General features: G+C 43.7%; 1 protein-coding gene across 1 annotated transcript in view; it reads left to right on the top strand.

Annotated features, from left to right (window-relative positions):
- The first annotated feature begins 252 nt into the window (after positions 1-252).
- The window catches only part of LOC311326489 (ecto-NOX disulfide-thiol exchanger 2-like), a 137,795-nt gene continuing 120,015 nt past the window's right edge, over positions 253-18,032 (top strand). The window contains exon 1 of the mRNA XM_084459386.1: positions 253-379. The gene's annotated coding sequence lies outside the window, so the exon portion shown is untranslated. The remainder of the gene's footprint in view (positions 380-18,032) is intronic.

Below are 18,032 nucleotides of genomic sequence, written 5' to 3' on the forward strand. Positions count from 1 at the left end.
ATCCGAAAATGCTCCAACGAACCACTGGTAAGCTTTTGAAAATTTAGTAAAAATTCACCTGCAACAGTGACCGTTTATCCATCCATCCATCTGTAAAGATGAGCCTACATTGCATCCCATCAAGCTGTAGCCCTTGTCCAGAAACAATCGAGTTATTCATTCTCCAGCCATAGGGGGCGCTGTTCACATTCCCACCACCACGAGCAAGCTCCGACTTCCGGGTTCCCATTGATGGTTTGTTGTGGTCGTTTTGTCAAGAGCTGCTGTTATTCTCCCTTAGTGACTAGGTAAAATAATACAAACAGTTGTAGAGGAGTGACGTTCAATTCAGCGAAACTGTGAAGGAAACGAAGAAGTGCTTCCTACTCAAACGGGAAAGGTAAGTCGTAGTCCGGACGTGTTCATACTTGTTTTAGGTTGTGTCAAGTTTTCTCTCTGTCCCAGAGCCGGATAGGACTTGTTACACTGTTACACGTTGCTGACTGACTGGTTGTCTATTATTCAAGCAGTATACAGTCAGAATACAGTCTGTATAATACAGTCTGTATAATAGTCTGTATGCTATGTTCAACACTCCCATCGTGCTCTTAATGTAGCTAACTAGCATAGCTAGTTCACTAACAGTGACTGGTTAGTTATGGTGCGTTCGTTTCTAACTGGGAGGTGGCAAATTGCGACTTGCTAGGAATGATTAAATAAAACACCGCATGAACTCACACTTCCTTGTCGCAAATTCGGATTCCCCAGTTGCTCGAATGCACTAGATATAACTAGGTAACTGTGATATAATGGTATATAGATATAACTAGGTAACTGTGATATAATGGTATATAGATATAACTAGGTAACTGTGATATAATGGTATATAGATATAACTAGGTAACTGTGATATAATGGTATATAGATATAACTAGGTAACTGTGATATAATGGTATATAGATATAACTAGGTAACTGTGATATAATGGTATATAGATATAACTAGGTAACTGTGATATAATGGTATATAGATATAACTAGGTAACTGTGATATAATGGTATATAGATATAACTAGGTAACTGTGATATAATGGTATATAGATATAACTAGGTAACTGTGATATAATGGTATATAGATATAACTAGGTAACTGTGATATAATGGTATATAGATATAACTAGGTAACTGTGATATAATGGTATATAGATATAACTAGGTAACTGTGATATAATGGTATATATATAACTAGGTAACTGTGATATAATGGTATATAGATATAACTAGGTAACTGTGATATAATGGTATATATATAACTAGGTAACTGTGATATAATGGTATATAGATATAACTAGGTAACTGTGATATAATGGTATATAGATATAACTAGGTAACTGTGATATAATGGTATATAGATATAACTAGGTAACTGTGATATAATGGTATATAGATATAACTAGGTAACTGTGATATAATGGTATATAGATATAACTAGGTAACTGTGATATAATGGTATATAGATATAACTAGGTAACTGTGATATAATGGTATATAGATATAACTAGGTAACTGTGATATAATGGTATATAGATATAACTAGGTAACTGTGATATAATGGTATATAGATATAACTAGGTAACTGTGATATAATGGTATATAGATATAACTAGGTAACTGTGATATAATGGTATATATATAACTAGGTAACTGTGATATAATGGTATATAGATATAACTAGGTAACTGTGATATAATGGTATATAGATATAACTAGGTAACTGTGATATAATGGTATATAGATATAACTAGGTAACTGTGATATAATGGTATATAGATATAACTAGGTAACTGTGATATAATGGTATATAGATATAACTAGGTAACTGTGATATAATGGTATATAGATATAACTAGGTAACTGTGATATAATGGTATATAGATATAACTAGGTAACTGTGATATAATGGTATATAGATATAACTAGGTAACTGTGATATAATGGTATATAGATATAACTAGGTAACTGTGATATAATGGTATATAGATATAACTAGGTAACTGTGATATAATGGTATATAGATATAACTAGGTAACTGATATAATGGTATATAGCTCGAATGCACACAGGTCGGAGGTAGGTATTTTGCTACTTGCGACTTGCCACCTCCGACCAAAAACGAATGCACCATTAGCTACCAGTCTCGTTAGCTACCACTGACTACTTGTATGCTGTTCCATCTACTAGCCTACTTGTTACTTGTACTAGCCTACTAACTAACGTTAGCTAACTAGCTAGCGAACAAGCACACCTAGGCTAGAGATAAGAAAGTCCTAATGACTCATCAGATGAGGTGCAGCTAACGGGGGGTCGTTTGAGAGAGAGGAGCGAAAGAGGGATCTGGTCAGGAGATAATAAACTCTATTACCCACAACCCCGTGCACGTCCGCGTGGCACACATGGGGGTTTTGTAGCCTAGCAACACAAGAAGCACATTGATTGCCCAGGAGGTAGGAGGAGGTGAAGAGGGCTCAGTTGGCTGAAGTGGTGAGCAACTGAAATGCAATCAGAGGTTGTTTATTATTCAACCCCCTGTGTATCAGCCAGCTCATTGGTGCAGGGCGGAGGAAATCCTACACTTAAACCCAGTTAATATACAAGATTAGCAACGAGACTGGTTAAACTTGCAACCACCTGCAACAGTAGTCCCAGGCCATGTCCGAAATGCATACTACCTGCTACTTGCTATATAGTAGGCACTATATAGTAGGCATACTACATACTATATTGTACCTACTATATAGTAGGCGAAATACAGTATGCACAGTTTTGATGTAGCATGCTGCATCTCGCCTACTATACTAGTAGTATGCATTTCGGACACGGCCCCAAACTGTGCTTTGCAACATTCTAAAACTGAACTTTATACAACGGTTAGTTCTGGTTCTTGATTCTGATTGGCTGGAAGCCGTGTTAAAATACTTTGTAACACACACCTGGGACCGCATATCATTCCATTTTCAGTATTAATGCGCCTCCCATTTGATCCAATGCATTGTAGTTGTTGTTGTTGCTTGGCAACCCATTTGTTAGGGGAACTATTTTGCTCGGCGGAATTGAGGAAGACGGATCTCATAATCGTCCGGTCTGGACCGGAAGAAGAACAGTTGTTGTAATGTTTTTACTGTAGGTTGCACATGGTGAAGTTTTGAGTAGATAACATCCACGATGGCATCACCAGGCATAACACCGACGAAAATTGTAAAAGACGACGCGAGGAGAGGAGAACATGTAAGATGTAAATAAAGCAAGCGGAAGTAGGAGGCGGGCTCTACAGCAGGGCTGAAAATTAACACCTGCCACCGGCCAAATGCAGGTAAAATTTCCAATTGGTGACTAGATTTCCGAAGGCTATCTGAAAAAAATATATACTTGGCCGGAAGATTTTTTTTTTGACTCACCATAAGCCAAAAAATTAATTTTCACCCTAGACCTGGTCCAGGGCTATATCCTACAGATAACGCCCTGTTACTCTCAGTGCAATTTACCTATGAATGCGCTTCCTCGGCCCGCTCGTCCGAGTCTACAGACAAAACCATTTCGTTACTCACCAAAGTAAACACATCGTTGGAAAGATTAAAGTCTTTTCATCGAGGTCGCTACAGTTTGTAGTCTTCTTCTACACCCTTCTAACCCTAACCCTAACCCAGCCAAACCGTTATTGTTTAGAATGTTAAAACTTTCAGACAACTTTCAACTGTCACCCAGAGACATATAATGTGTTGCCCTAGCAGCGGTGAATATTGCTTGGTTGCCCTTGATGTTGGTCAATTATCAATAAATAATTCACCGGTAGAATGTGCGATTATCCAACCTAAATCGAGTATTTCTGAGTGCTGTTTATACCTCGCAATTCATGCTCAACTGCAGCAAGGCACTGACCTTTGCTCACCCCTTCTGCTGGAGAATAAATACAGTCTTTCCCTTTCGCATTCATCAGAAATGGAGCATAGCATACTGCTTGGGTCTTTGAGAGGGAGATGAGTGTGTACATGTGCGTGTTTGCGTGCTGGGCCTGAATATTGTTCCTTTCAATGATTTTTGTGAAGAAATGTGATGAATAAGGACCCTCATCTCTGAAATAATCCTATTGACACCCTCATTCGAATGACAGGCTTAGACTTAAATAGACTATCATTCATGCAGTGCAATTTCAGGAAAGGAATGTGTGGGTATTTTGTATTCATGGCCTGGGGTCGAAACTTACTTTAGCTCACCAGCCAAATGTCTAGTACAAGAAATTCTACCCGCCAACCCTTTTTTTATCAGCCAAAAATACAATTTATATAAAGCCTTTTTGTTGCATGTAGATAGAGTAGATTTAATCTGCATCATGAATAGAATAGACAAGTTTATTCGCCATATATAACAATTACAAGTACATTGGAATTCTTGTTATCGCTTGTCCTTACAATATCTTATCAGCACTAATCAATTCCTCATTCCAGATGCTAAATATGCAACTAGACATTATATGGTTCCCAATCTAGCAATTTATCTCTAGACTAGCAAAAAATTCTCTGGATCCATGTTCTTTATTCACGCCACACGGTGAGACACAACACACGTGAGTGAGCGGCGACACACTTGCACACAACACACATACATATATATTGTAGCGGTCGCCAGTGGAAATTGTTCCCTGCATTTAACCCATCCAAGCCGTCCTCCTCCAGGAGCAGCCAGGAGCAATAGGGCAAATCATTTGGTTTAATTTAGGATGCACAGCAGCAAGCAGATCCACTGAGAAAGAGCACTCTTTTCACACGAGCTGTTCAAGCACTGTTCATTCACTTGTGTGCTCACTGCGCTGTACGAGTCGCCAAGACTGATCTTACTTGTTTCTTGCACAGTCAATGCTAATATTTTTATTGCAAAAACGTTGTCCGTGCTATAAGCAACAAAGGCTGATATTTTGTGAAGCACTGAACCATCAATGCTGGTATTTTGTTAAAAAACATGTCACCCGCCAAAGTGTCGGTTAAGCAACCAAAACATACATGCCAGCCAAATGAAAAATATAACCGTATTTGGTGCTTGGCGGGTGTTAATGTCGAACCCTGTTCTAAGTTAATCCTCACCCAGTTGTAAATAAGTAGTATCAGAATAAATAGGAGCAAAATATAGGCACAAGATATATATATAGCCTATTTCCAAGGCCAACTCTGCTTTCCTATATGAGTTAGCCTTCTGTAGGCTTTGAGATTGCATGGTCATGTGGATGTCATGGAGGCAGTCGATGTGGGAATGGAAGGACTTAAAAGCAGAGGGGGGTTTAGAGTTAGACGACACTGTCATGAATGCCTGGAAAAGAGACGAGCCTTTGATGAGGACACCAAAGGCGAGAGCTTGCGTCCAGACTCAAAATGTGCTGGATCATTACCCATGGTTCTTCTGCAAAGCCATTCATCTGCAGAGATGAGAGGGATTTAATGGGTTATTGCTGGTAATGTCAGTGAAATCTACACAGGTCTGTTAGATCTGAATCCAATAAGGAGCTGACATTTGTCTTGCCTGGTCTGAACCTGAACCCTGACTCACAGGTGCAATCAGCTCTGTAATGGTGCTAATTCAGAAAGGATGTTGTGATCATTTGATCACTTTCAAATAACAACCTCTCATTTGGGACCTTTTTAAAATAAAGCTTCCCTCATCTGAGTTTCAGTATATTTTGTATTATAGTCGCACTGAAAGGAAAAAAGCATTCTGTCCCATTTAGGTTCACATAATTGGTCATAGTATTCACCTATTCAACGATGTATGCCAAATAAAAATCAAAATTCTACTTTTGTTGTCATCTTATATCAAAGTGTATAATTTCTTTCTTCCTGGAAAACGGTAGGTCACGTGCAATGACGACAACAGGTACCTTAGATTTTAGGCCAATAATCTCACAACATCCACCCGTCAATCAACGCTATCCTTCTATCGAATCTGTCTAAAGTTCTTAAAACCCGTCCACTTGTCAATGTTCCAATCAAATTCCTCTAAACGCATGTCCCACCCTCATAGCTGGTTTGCGTCGGAAATACGTCAAACTACGGAAGTTGGATGATCTCAAACGTCCGTTTCTGTGCAAGTCGGAAAACATTTGCTACAGAGCTGACGGGACAGTAGTGAAAAATCTGCGAAAGCATGTCTCAAGAAAGATGACCTCCAGATAGACTGGACCATGGACACGTTTCTATTTCTATCTTACCATTTGTAATAACAGTCAAAGAAATCGAGCTTTACAGAGATTTAGAGCACAGATTGAAGTAGGAATGATAAGTCCCCACAGGTGACGGAGCTGGCAGATCTGCTATGAGACTTGAGTGTCTCAGGTATCTGCCCAGTCAGCAGGTGCTGCTTCATCTGTCTTTCTGGTCCAAGATGGGGAGGCTCCAAGGTCTTGCTCTGAACAAATAAGGCAGGGTCAATTGGCAGTGTGCCACCTAATATATCCCGTTTGGTTCGTTGATGCATGAGGACAGATTTATTGACCGTACTGTTCCGGGCACGGTCATGCATGGGCGCTAATGGTCCACCATGGCTTTAGCCTACACTTTCCAGAGAGACAGTGTGATGCTGGAATCGTCCTTTCAAATAGGATTGAATTGTAGTCGAGTAGTGAAGTTAAAGCCTCTCCGTCGGTTCAGCTTAGTTTTGGTTGTATCATGGGGTGACTGGCTGCTAGTCTGAGGAACAGCAGAAAGGCCGACAGCATTAGGCGACCCAGAAGTCTAAACTCAGTTTGTGGAGTGTAAGGAGACTGCCAGCTGAGGATTAGACGGGGAATGTTTCTTTGTGCTGTACTCTTTAACTGACTGGGACTCAAGCAAATAAATCAATGGCTGTTAAACGTGTGACAGAGAGCCTCATAGATTTCACAGGGCGCTCTGAGACATTACAGTTCGCCCATTAGTGCTATGAACTGCTGTTTATGATTCTCAGTAGCCAACAATAAATAGGCCCTTTAGACATGATGGGTCTAAACTTTCTGTCTGATAACCTTAACTCCTTTTATTCTTGGCTATTGAGAAGTTACTTCCAGATGTTTCCTTCCCTGTGTTTTTTTTGCTTCCCTTTGCTTCAAATTTCTCCATAGTGTTATTCCTATCCATGTTTTGAAAGACTTTATTGCCTCAGGCCACAAGGAATTAAAGAGCTGGGCATCATGTTGAAAACATTTCCTTTTGTTTTGGCCCCTCTTGTTGGGGGAAAGGGTCACATTTCTCATTACTGTTGTTTTTGTTGACCCTCAAGGGTATTGGTGAAATGAAAACAGAATAGGCAGGGCACAAGAAGATGTCCTCACCAACCAATCAATATGTTTTGTTATAGTCTGTGTCGGCCTGCCCTCTGCAGCAAGACAACACTGACAAACTGAAATGAGTCATGAGATGATGATGTACAGTAGATATGGAGCATAAGTTACTGACTTCTGTGCTGCATTGTGAGTTATTTGTTTGTTCTTTAACTGGAATTAACTGGATTGATGGACTCTGGATTGATGTGTTCAAGTTAAATTCTGGATGTCTTTTATCTGAGGTCTTAGGGATACTCATAGCTCGTTTCCAACTGCCACTCGACTGTAATAATGTGCTGCAGGCTCCCTCTCATTGCGGGTTGGTAAGAGCTGTCAAAAGAGACGTGAGCTCACTCTAATGGCCTCCTACTGGTTATTAACAGGGAATTCTGATTGGGAGATGGAGCAACAACATCCTCACCGATGATCTAGAAGGTTCTGCTGTCATTTTGAACCTGGGGATTGAGGGCACAGGTAGAGCCCTAAATCTGGAAATTTGGACAGGAATATGGCGAAAACAGTAAAGGAACGAGCAAAGGAAAAATATGTTGAAATTATTAATGAAAAAGAAGATAACCCAAATCATGAAGACACCGCAAAATCAAAAGCCAGGAAAACCTAAAGATGCTTGTCTGAAAACATTTGTTGTTATTTCATAATGTATACGTACAGTAACATCTCCTTCCGGGTGGTTTTAAGTGATGAACTGCATAACTTGTGTTCAGTAGAGGTGATAATGGACGTTATACCTGTGCTACAACTTTCTGGCTCTGTGCTACAGAACTATCAACCCCTGTAGCACCAGTGCTATGTGCTAAAAAAGTTAATGTACAGCCATGCTCCCATCGGAGGTTTGATTTCATATGAAGTCTGGGAGAGGTGTCAGGTAAAGGATTTTAATACACCTGTAAGCCTGAAAACTCTCGCTATGCAGCCTCTCTCACTGAGGTTGGCAGGTGGACTGCTTTCGGCATTAGTTGTCCGGTACAGGAAATACTGCAATTTTTTTTAACACAACAAATGTACAGCCTGGTCCATAACCTACTGTAGCCTTTTGCTCATCAAATCAGTATTCAGGAATTCTTCCATTGGTCAGAGTGACAACTAGCAGGAAATTGATTTTCTGCGAGGTTGATCTGAGTGCTGCGAGCATTTAATCCAGTAACCATTGGTCACAGCTCTGCGATTGAGTGACCCTACACCGTCTCATAAACAACATATATTTCACACATATACAGTTTGTCAATGGTGGAGCTGATTGTATAATTTGTCCTGGTGGAATTGAACCATCAGTACTAGTGGTGAGATATGGTTCCTGTCCTATGGACTCACTAAAATGACAAGATCATTGCTGACTCTACCCTGATATCCCGTCTTACATAAATAACACAGAGGACATCTTCACACTGTCGTTCACTCTAATTGAATTTGGCATTGACAGTTCTGTCAGGGTGAAGTGGATTGGCTACCCCCTGACACAATCATCATCATCATTTTGCTGGATAATTGAAGTCCTTTTTGCTCTGTGCATCCCAACGTTTGCCCATTAAAGAGATGAAAAGAGAACTTTAAATAAAACCCCAACAAAAACCTTCTCCTGGTAAATATTGTCCCCCACTGTCCCAACCGCTGGTTGACTTTCCTTGCCCCCCATAGGTAAAGTGGTTTTCAGGATCCAGTCAGCAGTTCAAGTATATACTTTCTAGGGGTAGCTGTAGTATGTACGGGTAGCAAAATGTAGAAGTATGTGATTCGGAACGCAGACCCTCTCTCCGCGTCCCATTAACAAGATGAGCCTCCTAAGCCTAATTATGTGAAGGAGGAACTGGTCTCTCCATGACTGCTGCCGGCTTCCAAACACTTCTCAACGGCCGGGCCAGTGCTGATCACCAGTGGTGCCCCATCCAAGAATACCAGGAGAATTTTCACATGGGTTTATCCAAACAAATACACCAAAGCAAAACCATGCCCTTGGAGAGGTTGGCAACGTGATTCACCATTACTAGCAGGAAATAAGTAGTTGAAGCGCCCTCTTTTTTTTAATTCCTTGAAGCAATATTGTCCTACTGTTCCTCCGCAGTGATTTGCGTTCTATTGTTCTCCCTCGTCTTTAGTGGACTGTGAAGCGTGTGCTGCGTTCCACCCTTCCGGTTCTAATTAGGGATCGCTTGAGAGAAAGAGTGTTACTTTGGGAACACGTGGTTCTTCCGTTGCTCAGCTTCAGCTCGTGAAGTTCCCATGGGCCTTGGCGACATTCCCCTTTGTACTCATGACTCAAGACATGGCTTGTAGAAGTAGCCTATTTTAGTGCTATTACTATCAGGCTACTTTAATATGGGACAGTGGTTTCCGATTTCCACGTGAGGAGCTTTAAAAAGTGGCAAATTGACCTTAATGTCGAGTCCCTGATATTATTATTAGTTTTATTACTATTATTGAAGGAAAGGCTGGGTGTGTGAGAATAAAGTACAGCCCAGTTGATGTGTTGAATTCAGAGTGATCCTGTTCTTGAGGCTCAGTTTCACAGCTCAGGGCAAAGCCAAGGGGGCTTTCTAAAGGAAGAAGTGTTTCTCAGGGAAACTGTGTCCCAGACTCACCGATGCCTCCGAGTCTCTGTCTACATACTGATCACTCTGACTGATTTCTCTCGACTCTGAACCCCCTTTGCTCTAGCTGAGAGTCGGCCTGTTGGTTTAGATGTGTGTTGCCTGGCTAGCCGAGTAGCAATAATCCACCATGGGGGGGGGGTAGCCATGCTAAAGCTAGTTTTGAATAGCCAGGCCTACTGTATCTCCACTCTTCGTTTACGCTGTGCCAGCGCTGGTGAAAGGTCTGGTTGGACAATGACTATTCAGGGATATTGGGGGGGGGGGGGGGGGGGGACTGTATTTCTTTAACCAATCACAATCATCTGTTTCATAGTTGGGGGAATCTCCCATCGCCACTGATTGGCCGACCACATGAATCGGCATCACTGATTAGGCATTAATAAACAAATGACGAGGCTTATCCCTAAAACCTCAATTGAGTCAGACCATCAATTGAGTCAGACTATGCTAAAGCTAATCTTTAACTGGTAGAATATCATCAGTTAGCTCAAGTGTTTCTACAGTAATATTGAATGTGCCCCCCCCCCCCCCCCCAGTGAGAGAGACAGGGAGGCCTGACTGAGATAAACAGCTGACAGGATGCGCAGGGCGCTGCGGAGCATCAGAGCATGGCTTTTTTGTCATTACCACTGTGACAAGCTGCTTCCAGAAATACATTAATGCAATGCCTTTTTCTGTTAACAACTTCCCTTTTTCTTTTGTATTAAAATTGCCCTGTTGCTCCATCCGTCTGCTGATTCCTGTATGCTTTTGTCTTAAATCCTCAGGCTAAACAGCTTGACTGACTATCACTATGGCTTAGGTCAAGCTTTTCATTGCTGCTTTTCTGAGTGATGTTCTGTTCAGATCTTGGATCTGGGATCCATAACTGAATGAACCAGTAGCCTGCTACGCCTCCCTGAGTGGGTCTTTGTCAGTGGGTGGAGCAGCAGCCTGGCCTGGCACTCCCTGTGTGGGCTGGCTGTTGGTTCTCCTCCTGGATGAATCACGTAGCCTGAAGACACACAGTGTGGGTGTCACTCTTTCCGGTACAGGATGGTGATGATGTTGTAGGGAAAGAAGCAATTTGTTGAAATATAATGCCCTTTGGGGTTTACAGTGTAATTATCCTAAGGGGAGACCATAGAAAGGGGTGGGTGGGTGTTGCTTATTATAATATAGGCTAGGCTGTCCTCTCACAGAATGATATAAGGATTTGTGGCCAATTCTTAGCTGCCATGTTGCCAAATGCTAGCCTGGCTTTTCCAGACCCAATTCACACAAATCAGAAGGGTCTGGAGCTGCGGAGTTTCTTTTCGATTTCCAAGGGGTGTTATCATTGATCACAGACCAACATTCCTCTGGACGCAATTGGATAGACCTATAACCAGTCAGAGCAACGGAATGTGGGTTAGTCGTCGTATCATCGTATCAAATGGGTACAGTCGTTGTATCAAACCCCGCCCCATATTAGATGATTGGCCCGGCAAATGTCTGTTGGCCCGGCAAATGTCTGTTGGGTGGAACTCAGTCTGAATGTGAACACGACCAGACTGATCTGTGGAGAGAAACAGAATGTGAGTTCACGTGATCAGGATGGCGAAAGCCAGGCTAGCCAAATTCCACCATCTCCAAAATTCAATTAGCTGTCGTCCAGTGGGGTAAGGATTTTGACTAGAATAATCTCCAAACAGTGGAGGAATCAAGGTTGGCGCTAGAGGTTTCTAGATTGAAACATTTGGATCAGGTCTAGCAGCGCAAACAAAGGCTGACAAATTCCAGCAGATGTTCTTACTCCTCGCATGCTACAGTCATGGTAGAATTGCTGAAAGCAGGGAGGAGGATTCTCCTGGGACGTCATTGTAGGGATACGATAGCCAGACAGAGGCAGTCCTCCTGCCTCCGCCAGCCTCAGTCTAGATCCGTGTCTGGACAGAGAACAGAGAGCCTGGTGGAGGGGAGCATGTTCGACTGCAGGCCGTCTCAGCTCCCTCTCAGTAGTCCACACTGCGTCTCTGTGTTGAAGCGATGCTCTCTGACAGCCTCTCTTAACAGCAGCTTGACTGCACACACCATAAGACCAGAAACAAACTGTGGTGGAATGTCCATCAACCATTTGCTGGCTTGTCACATCGATACCAGTCTGTTGACTGAATTCTCTCTGTAGTAGAGAGGGTATCATCGATTTGGTGCTGAACACTCATTGGGGTCCTCAAAATTGCTGTAATTACTAGGCTTCTGGTGTAATTTGTATTATTGTGTTTAGAACACTCTTTGTACGATTTGCCTGAACAACCATGGAGCTTTTAGCTCTCCTATGGTTTAAGCCTTGGTGTTTAACCAGCGGTATTTTACAGATTGAACCATGGTAGCAGACAGCTTGGGTGCTGGGGGATAAAGGTTTATCTCCAATCAGCTTCTCTCCCTCACCATCTAAAAGCCAATATCTCTGTTGACAGATCAGTTAATAACATGGCACCGCTCTCTGGGCCAGATCTCTGGGTCTGTTTCAATTAGAACTCCTCTGATTGGCTCAGGTTTTCATCACCCCCCCCCCACCCACCCACCCCTACCAAAGGCCTGTCTAAATAAACATGCCAGTCTCGGGGAGAGTGCATTTGTTCAGGAAGCTATCCTCCATGCTAGGGTGAGTCAGAGGGGCTCTGTAACTGTATCCTGCTCTAGGGGAGACCCAGGAACTCTCATGGCATTCCTCAGGACGGCCAACCTCCAGCCAGAGGAAAAGAGAAACTGCCCTGAGTGCAGGGTATTAGTACTACGCCCTTCCACCAGCTTCACATACCTCTCTCCTTTGCACTTGTTTAATGCTTACCCTGTGGGGCCCACACACACTCCCCAGCTTTTCTTAGGGCTCTGCTTGTTAAGAGATCCCAGTATCCCTGGCCTGAATGGCGAACATGGTTTCCAAAGCGCCTTTTTGTGCGTGGCGACGCACCAAAGATGGCAAATGTCCGGTTGTTACCACAAGAGGCAGAGTTTTTTTGTGCGTGGCTGTAAGCCAGCACACCTACCACAAGAGGCAGTGTTTTTTTTGCTAACGTTTGTCCGGTTATCACTCCCTCCCTCCGGTCAATGTTGACCTGCATTTCTCTGTTGGCACCGCAAGAGGCAGTAGTCCCAGCACACCAAAATAAAGAAGGACACTAAAATCAACCTGCCGATCTCCACTGCACAAGTAGAGTAGCGGTGAAAGCATAGGACTCCCACCTAATTTATCAGACATTATTTCATGTCATTTCAATTCACAGCTATTTCAGTGGCATGACTAGCTTCCGTCCTACCAGTCCTGAACAGAAACAAGCCAGCCACGCACATAAGCCAGGCTGGACCTGGCCTGGTTCTTTCCAAAACCCTCAATGAAATACATTTCCTGGTCACTGAGCAGCAGAGTGATTCATTCATTATGCGTGTCTTTGATGCTAATTGCCGTAGTTTCACTTTGGACTACATTTCCTGCAGACTGATGTTGATAAGTGACCAAAACCAGACAGCCCGACACTATCTTAAAAATGTTAGAACTACACAGGATTGTGTCAGAAAACAAATAGTGTACACTGACACCTGGACAATCTCTGTTGTTACAGTGACTGACTATTGTACCTAGCGCCACTTGATAACTCATTACAACACATTTAGCTCCTTCACCCTCTAGCCCTTCCTACATTCAAAGGGCTGCTGTAGGATAAGATGTCCATTAATTAAAAAGGCTGAGTACTGGCAGCTCAGGCTCACGCTCTCCCTCTCTCACTCCGAAGTTGTGACTCAAGTAGTGCCCTTGCTAGGGAAGAAAAATTACCAAAGCAAAAGTGTCAGACATAATCTTGATGATCAAGTTCGCAAACCTCTTGTTATTCTGATTGACAGTCCTTTTTAGATTGGAAGGAAAAATCACAAAGCCTGTTTGTAAAAAATGTGGGATAATCAGGCAGAGAAAGGAAGGCCGCCTTCCTTCCTCAGGATTCAAGATTTGACATCTCTTTATTGCCATGTACTGTATGGTTCACACATACTACTGTAGGGCTGACTAGGCTTAAGGCATTATGCTGTTGCAGACGACATAGGACAGGGTGGAGAATAGGACAGGACAGTGCAACAAAATGCAGAACAAATTACGATATACTGTAAAAAAAAAGAAAAAAAAAAGGAATACTATATACAGAGAGGGGTGTGGTGAGTGTATACAGTGTGTGTGCAGAGTGTGGTGGGTGAGCAGTGTTACAGTACAGTGAGTGCAGTGTATGTGCTGTTGTATGTGTAACAATCAGGTCGTGTGCAACTGGAGCAAGAGGTATCAGTGTGGGGGGTGGCGTCGGGGTGGCGTCGCGGGGGGACACGAGCCTTGTTAATGAGTCTGATGGCCCTGAGAAAGAATAGTTTTGTGGCTTGTAGACCTGCTCCCGATGGCCTGCTGACTGTGTCCAGGATGGGAGGGGTCGGCTGCAAGCTTATTGGCCCGTTTTATGGTCCTGGAGGCATGTAGGTCCTGTCTACAGCCGATCACCGTCTCAGTGGAGCGGATGATGCGCTGCAGTCTTGCCCTTGTCCTTGTCTGTTGAGGCTGAGAACCAGACGGTGATGGAGGAGGTGAGGATGGACTCGATGATGGAGGTGTAGAAGAGTACCATCATTGCCTTTGGCATGTTGAATTACTTCAACTGCCTCAGGAAGTACGTATGCTTTGCTTTTTAGGCGAGTGAGCTGATGTACAGCTCCCACTTGAGGTCCTAGGAGATGGTGATGCCTAGGAAACAGAATGAGTCAACAGTGGCCATTGGGGTGTCATTCAGTGTGATGGGCGGGGGCTGGATTCTTCCGTCTGAAGTCTACAATCATCTCCACCGTCTTGAGAGCGTTGAACTCCAGGTTGCTTTGGTCGCACCAGGACAGCAGCTGGTCGATCTCCCACCCGTAGACAGATTCATCACCCTCAGAGATGAGACCGATAAGGGTGGGTGTCATCTGTAAACTTCAGGAGCTTAACAAACTTGTGGCTTGAGGTGCAGCTGTTCGATGTAGCATGTCTGGGTTCTATGTCTGGGTTCTGTAGGATGTCTGGGCTCTCAGCCTGGCTGACCACCAGTAATTGATTGTCCGGCTAATAGGCTGTACAAGGATCTCCGGGGTACAGTGTCTAATTGGCTGGCTCTTGCTCTTCCTGCTCCTCTGTTTGGTGTGTTGTGGTGTAGCACAGACGTTTGTGTGTGTGTGCGTAGTCTGTCATCATCACTCCGCTCCTTTCCCACAGATTGAGCTCAATGGCCTGGCTGACACACCTCTACTACATTGATGAAAGACTATGTTTTACACAGACACATCCCACAATTAATCTCCAGGCCTAATTAAAAACTGATTTTTCAGGCGGAACTTGCATAATGGAGAGAGATCTACATTTAAAAATTGTTTTTCAGACCCGATATGTGTCTTTTTTTCTGGTATAGCATTTGTCGGGTTATCCCTCCCTCACTCCCGACAAAGCCTGCATCTCTCTGTCTATTTATTAGACTAAATCTGAAGTTTAGTCAGTACAACATCAGAGGCAACACTATGCCCTTTTCTTGCACTGTTTCAGGCCTGATACTTTTTTTTGTGCTTATTAGTTTAAAGCAGAAATACAATTACATTGATGTAGAAGTTTAATTCAATTAGTATTCCTGTATCTACTCTCCCTACCCTGTTACAATATGGATGAAGACTGTTGAGCGTGGTGAGGTCTTTCCAATGAGTTCCAGGAAGGTGACATTTATACCTAGCTCATCAGCACCCCCAATCTATTCTCCCCCCCAGTCTTTCACCCTCCACTTCACACAGTCTTTCCACAGTCTCTCTCTCTCTCCCTGTTCCTCCCCCTTTCTCCCTCCCTCCCTCCCTCCCTCCCTCCCTCCCTCCCTCCCTCCCTCCCTCCCTCCCTCCCTCCGCAGTCAGGGAGGCCAGCTCGTCACCAGAAGCAGTGGCAGTAGCTAATATCTGTCTCCAGAGCTAGCAGCAAACGGGAGGCCTGGGCTGCTGTGAGAGCAGAGTGTTTATCCGGGGAGGCAGGCCTTCCCTCCATCAGCCTGCCAATAGAGACATGGAGCGCAGGGCTTGTTAAGGCCCCCAGACAGACCCTCTCTACCAGGCCTCACTCTATAACGGGTAGAGACAGGAATACGTGGCCACCAAACTCTGGCGGTTTTGCCCTTGTTCTTAAACTTTTCCTTTCATGTCACGGTTTAATCTGCATGATTACTGGATGGGAAAAAGTGAGCAGGGTTTTTCCCGCATAGAAAATTACGAGGTGTCGTTCTCCGTCAAATTGTGGTGCTGCCTCTAGTTTTTGACCAAAAAAACCCCACTAAGACCTGCCAACCTGTATATTGCGTAGTAGGTACTCATTTTCTATTTTCCAGTGATTTATGTTGCAGAATGCCGGACATTAAGCTTTTGGTGCCCAAAGTCTCATGGGGGAGGACCCCCAGTCCCCCCGCTTAAGGGACCCGGACCCAGAAGCCGTCCAATCCGGACCTCGTCTTTAACCCGATAAATCAATGAGAAATTCTCCCTTTTGACGTAGGCAACTAGTTTGAGCCTGCACAGTCTTTGAAGTATTTTACGGCATTTGTTTACTATCTCACACGTCACTAGCCAATCGAATCTGCATGTTCATTGCCTGACATCACCCAGTCTACATGTGACAGCCTAGCTATCGTTGAGGGCATCAAAAATGCATGCATCACCACCGGACCCTGGCTTGAGGCAATTTTGTCAAACTGGACCTCTTAGAACTTTACTTGATTACCCCTGCAATAGCCTAAGCCTGCTTTTACCGAACTCCCCCGGCATTATAGAGATGTACCTCCTGATTAGTCAGTGTGCTATAACCTGAAGCCAGTGAGTGTTGTTCCTGGTTCTGGTTGAGTCCTGTTCTCTGGTCCTGCAGTCTCCTGGGGATTCACCCGGCCAGGGGGGACAAGGCCTCAGTCAGTCAGTCTGGGTTACCTGGAACAAATTAGTTCAGCGTTTCCCCAACCATGACAGACGGACTTAAATCACGGAGACCCAGGAAATGTCTGCGCCATCCAGCCCGTCTCCTTGAGTGAGAAGAGGATTTTCCTCATCATGCAGAGATGTGACCAATAATATGTATGAAGTGTAGAGCAGAAGATGAGACCATTCACCCATTTCCTGGTGCGCTTTCCCATCGTGGACACTTTATTTTGATGGGTCCAATCAACAGTTTACAGATGTTCAACAGCCATAAACAAACCATTAACTGCAACCGGCAGTTAACGGCAAATAAGATGGCAGTGGCCGATGGCATTAATCGATGGCAGTTGCTGATCTGTTGTGTCACATTAAAGGTTGTTTCATAAATTTGCATCATTCATCATTTGTGCTCATTCAAAGGTAGTGTAATGAAGGGCTGAACGACTTTAAAACAGTTCAGTTATTTTTTTTTACAATGAAGATGAATTTGAAAAAAACATCACTATCCATCGACATCGGCTGTCGGCCAAATTGTAAACATCGGGATCAGCACAGAATTTCACAATCGGTGCATCCCTAGTTATTTATTGTGTGTGTCGGCATACTGTAAGTGTTTGTGTTTGTCTGGCAAGAAATTAACAGTCACATGTGTTCTGAGACAATGGGAGGCAGGAATTGCTGATCCAATTGCAGCACTCAGGGAACAGTGAAGCCATTTCCCTCCAGAAGACCACTTAATAGCTTTGGCTGATGCAGAGGCCGTAATCCATCAGTCAATTGAGCCAGACAGAGAAGAGCAGTCTGCTGAGTGCCATGACTGGTGTGTGAGGAGATATAGGACATGGCGATGGAGCTGCCCTCAACATGGCCTCTGCTGATGGAGAACCCTCTCACTCTATGAATAAATGTCTGAGACGGCAATGGTGACTAAATGACTGTACCTGAACAGGCTAGACATTTTTAGGGAAACCTGTTGCCTGCTGACAGTTGGTGTGTGCTGACACAGGAAGGAAGGCACAGCTTCTAGGTCTACTTCACCACTACTATGAGCAATGGGCCAGTTCCCATCTGTCTTTCTCAGTCTCGTAAGTGTGAACCCAAAGAGAGCAATCAACATTCAAAGGGGTCAAGCATGGGTTA

This window comes from Borostomias antarcticus (genome assembly GCF_949987555.1).
Source record: "Borostomias antarcticus genome assembly, chromosome: 28".
NCBI lineage: Eukaryota > Metazoa > Chordata > Actinopteri > Stomiiformes > Stomiidae > Borostomias > Borostomias antarcticus.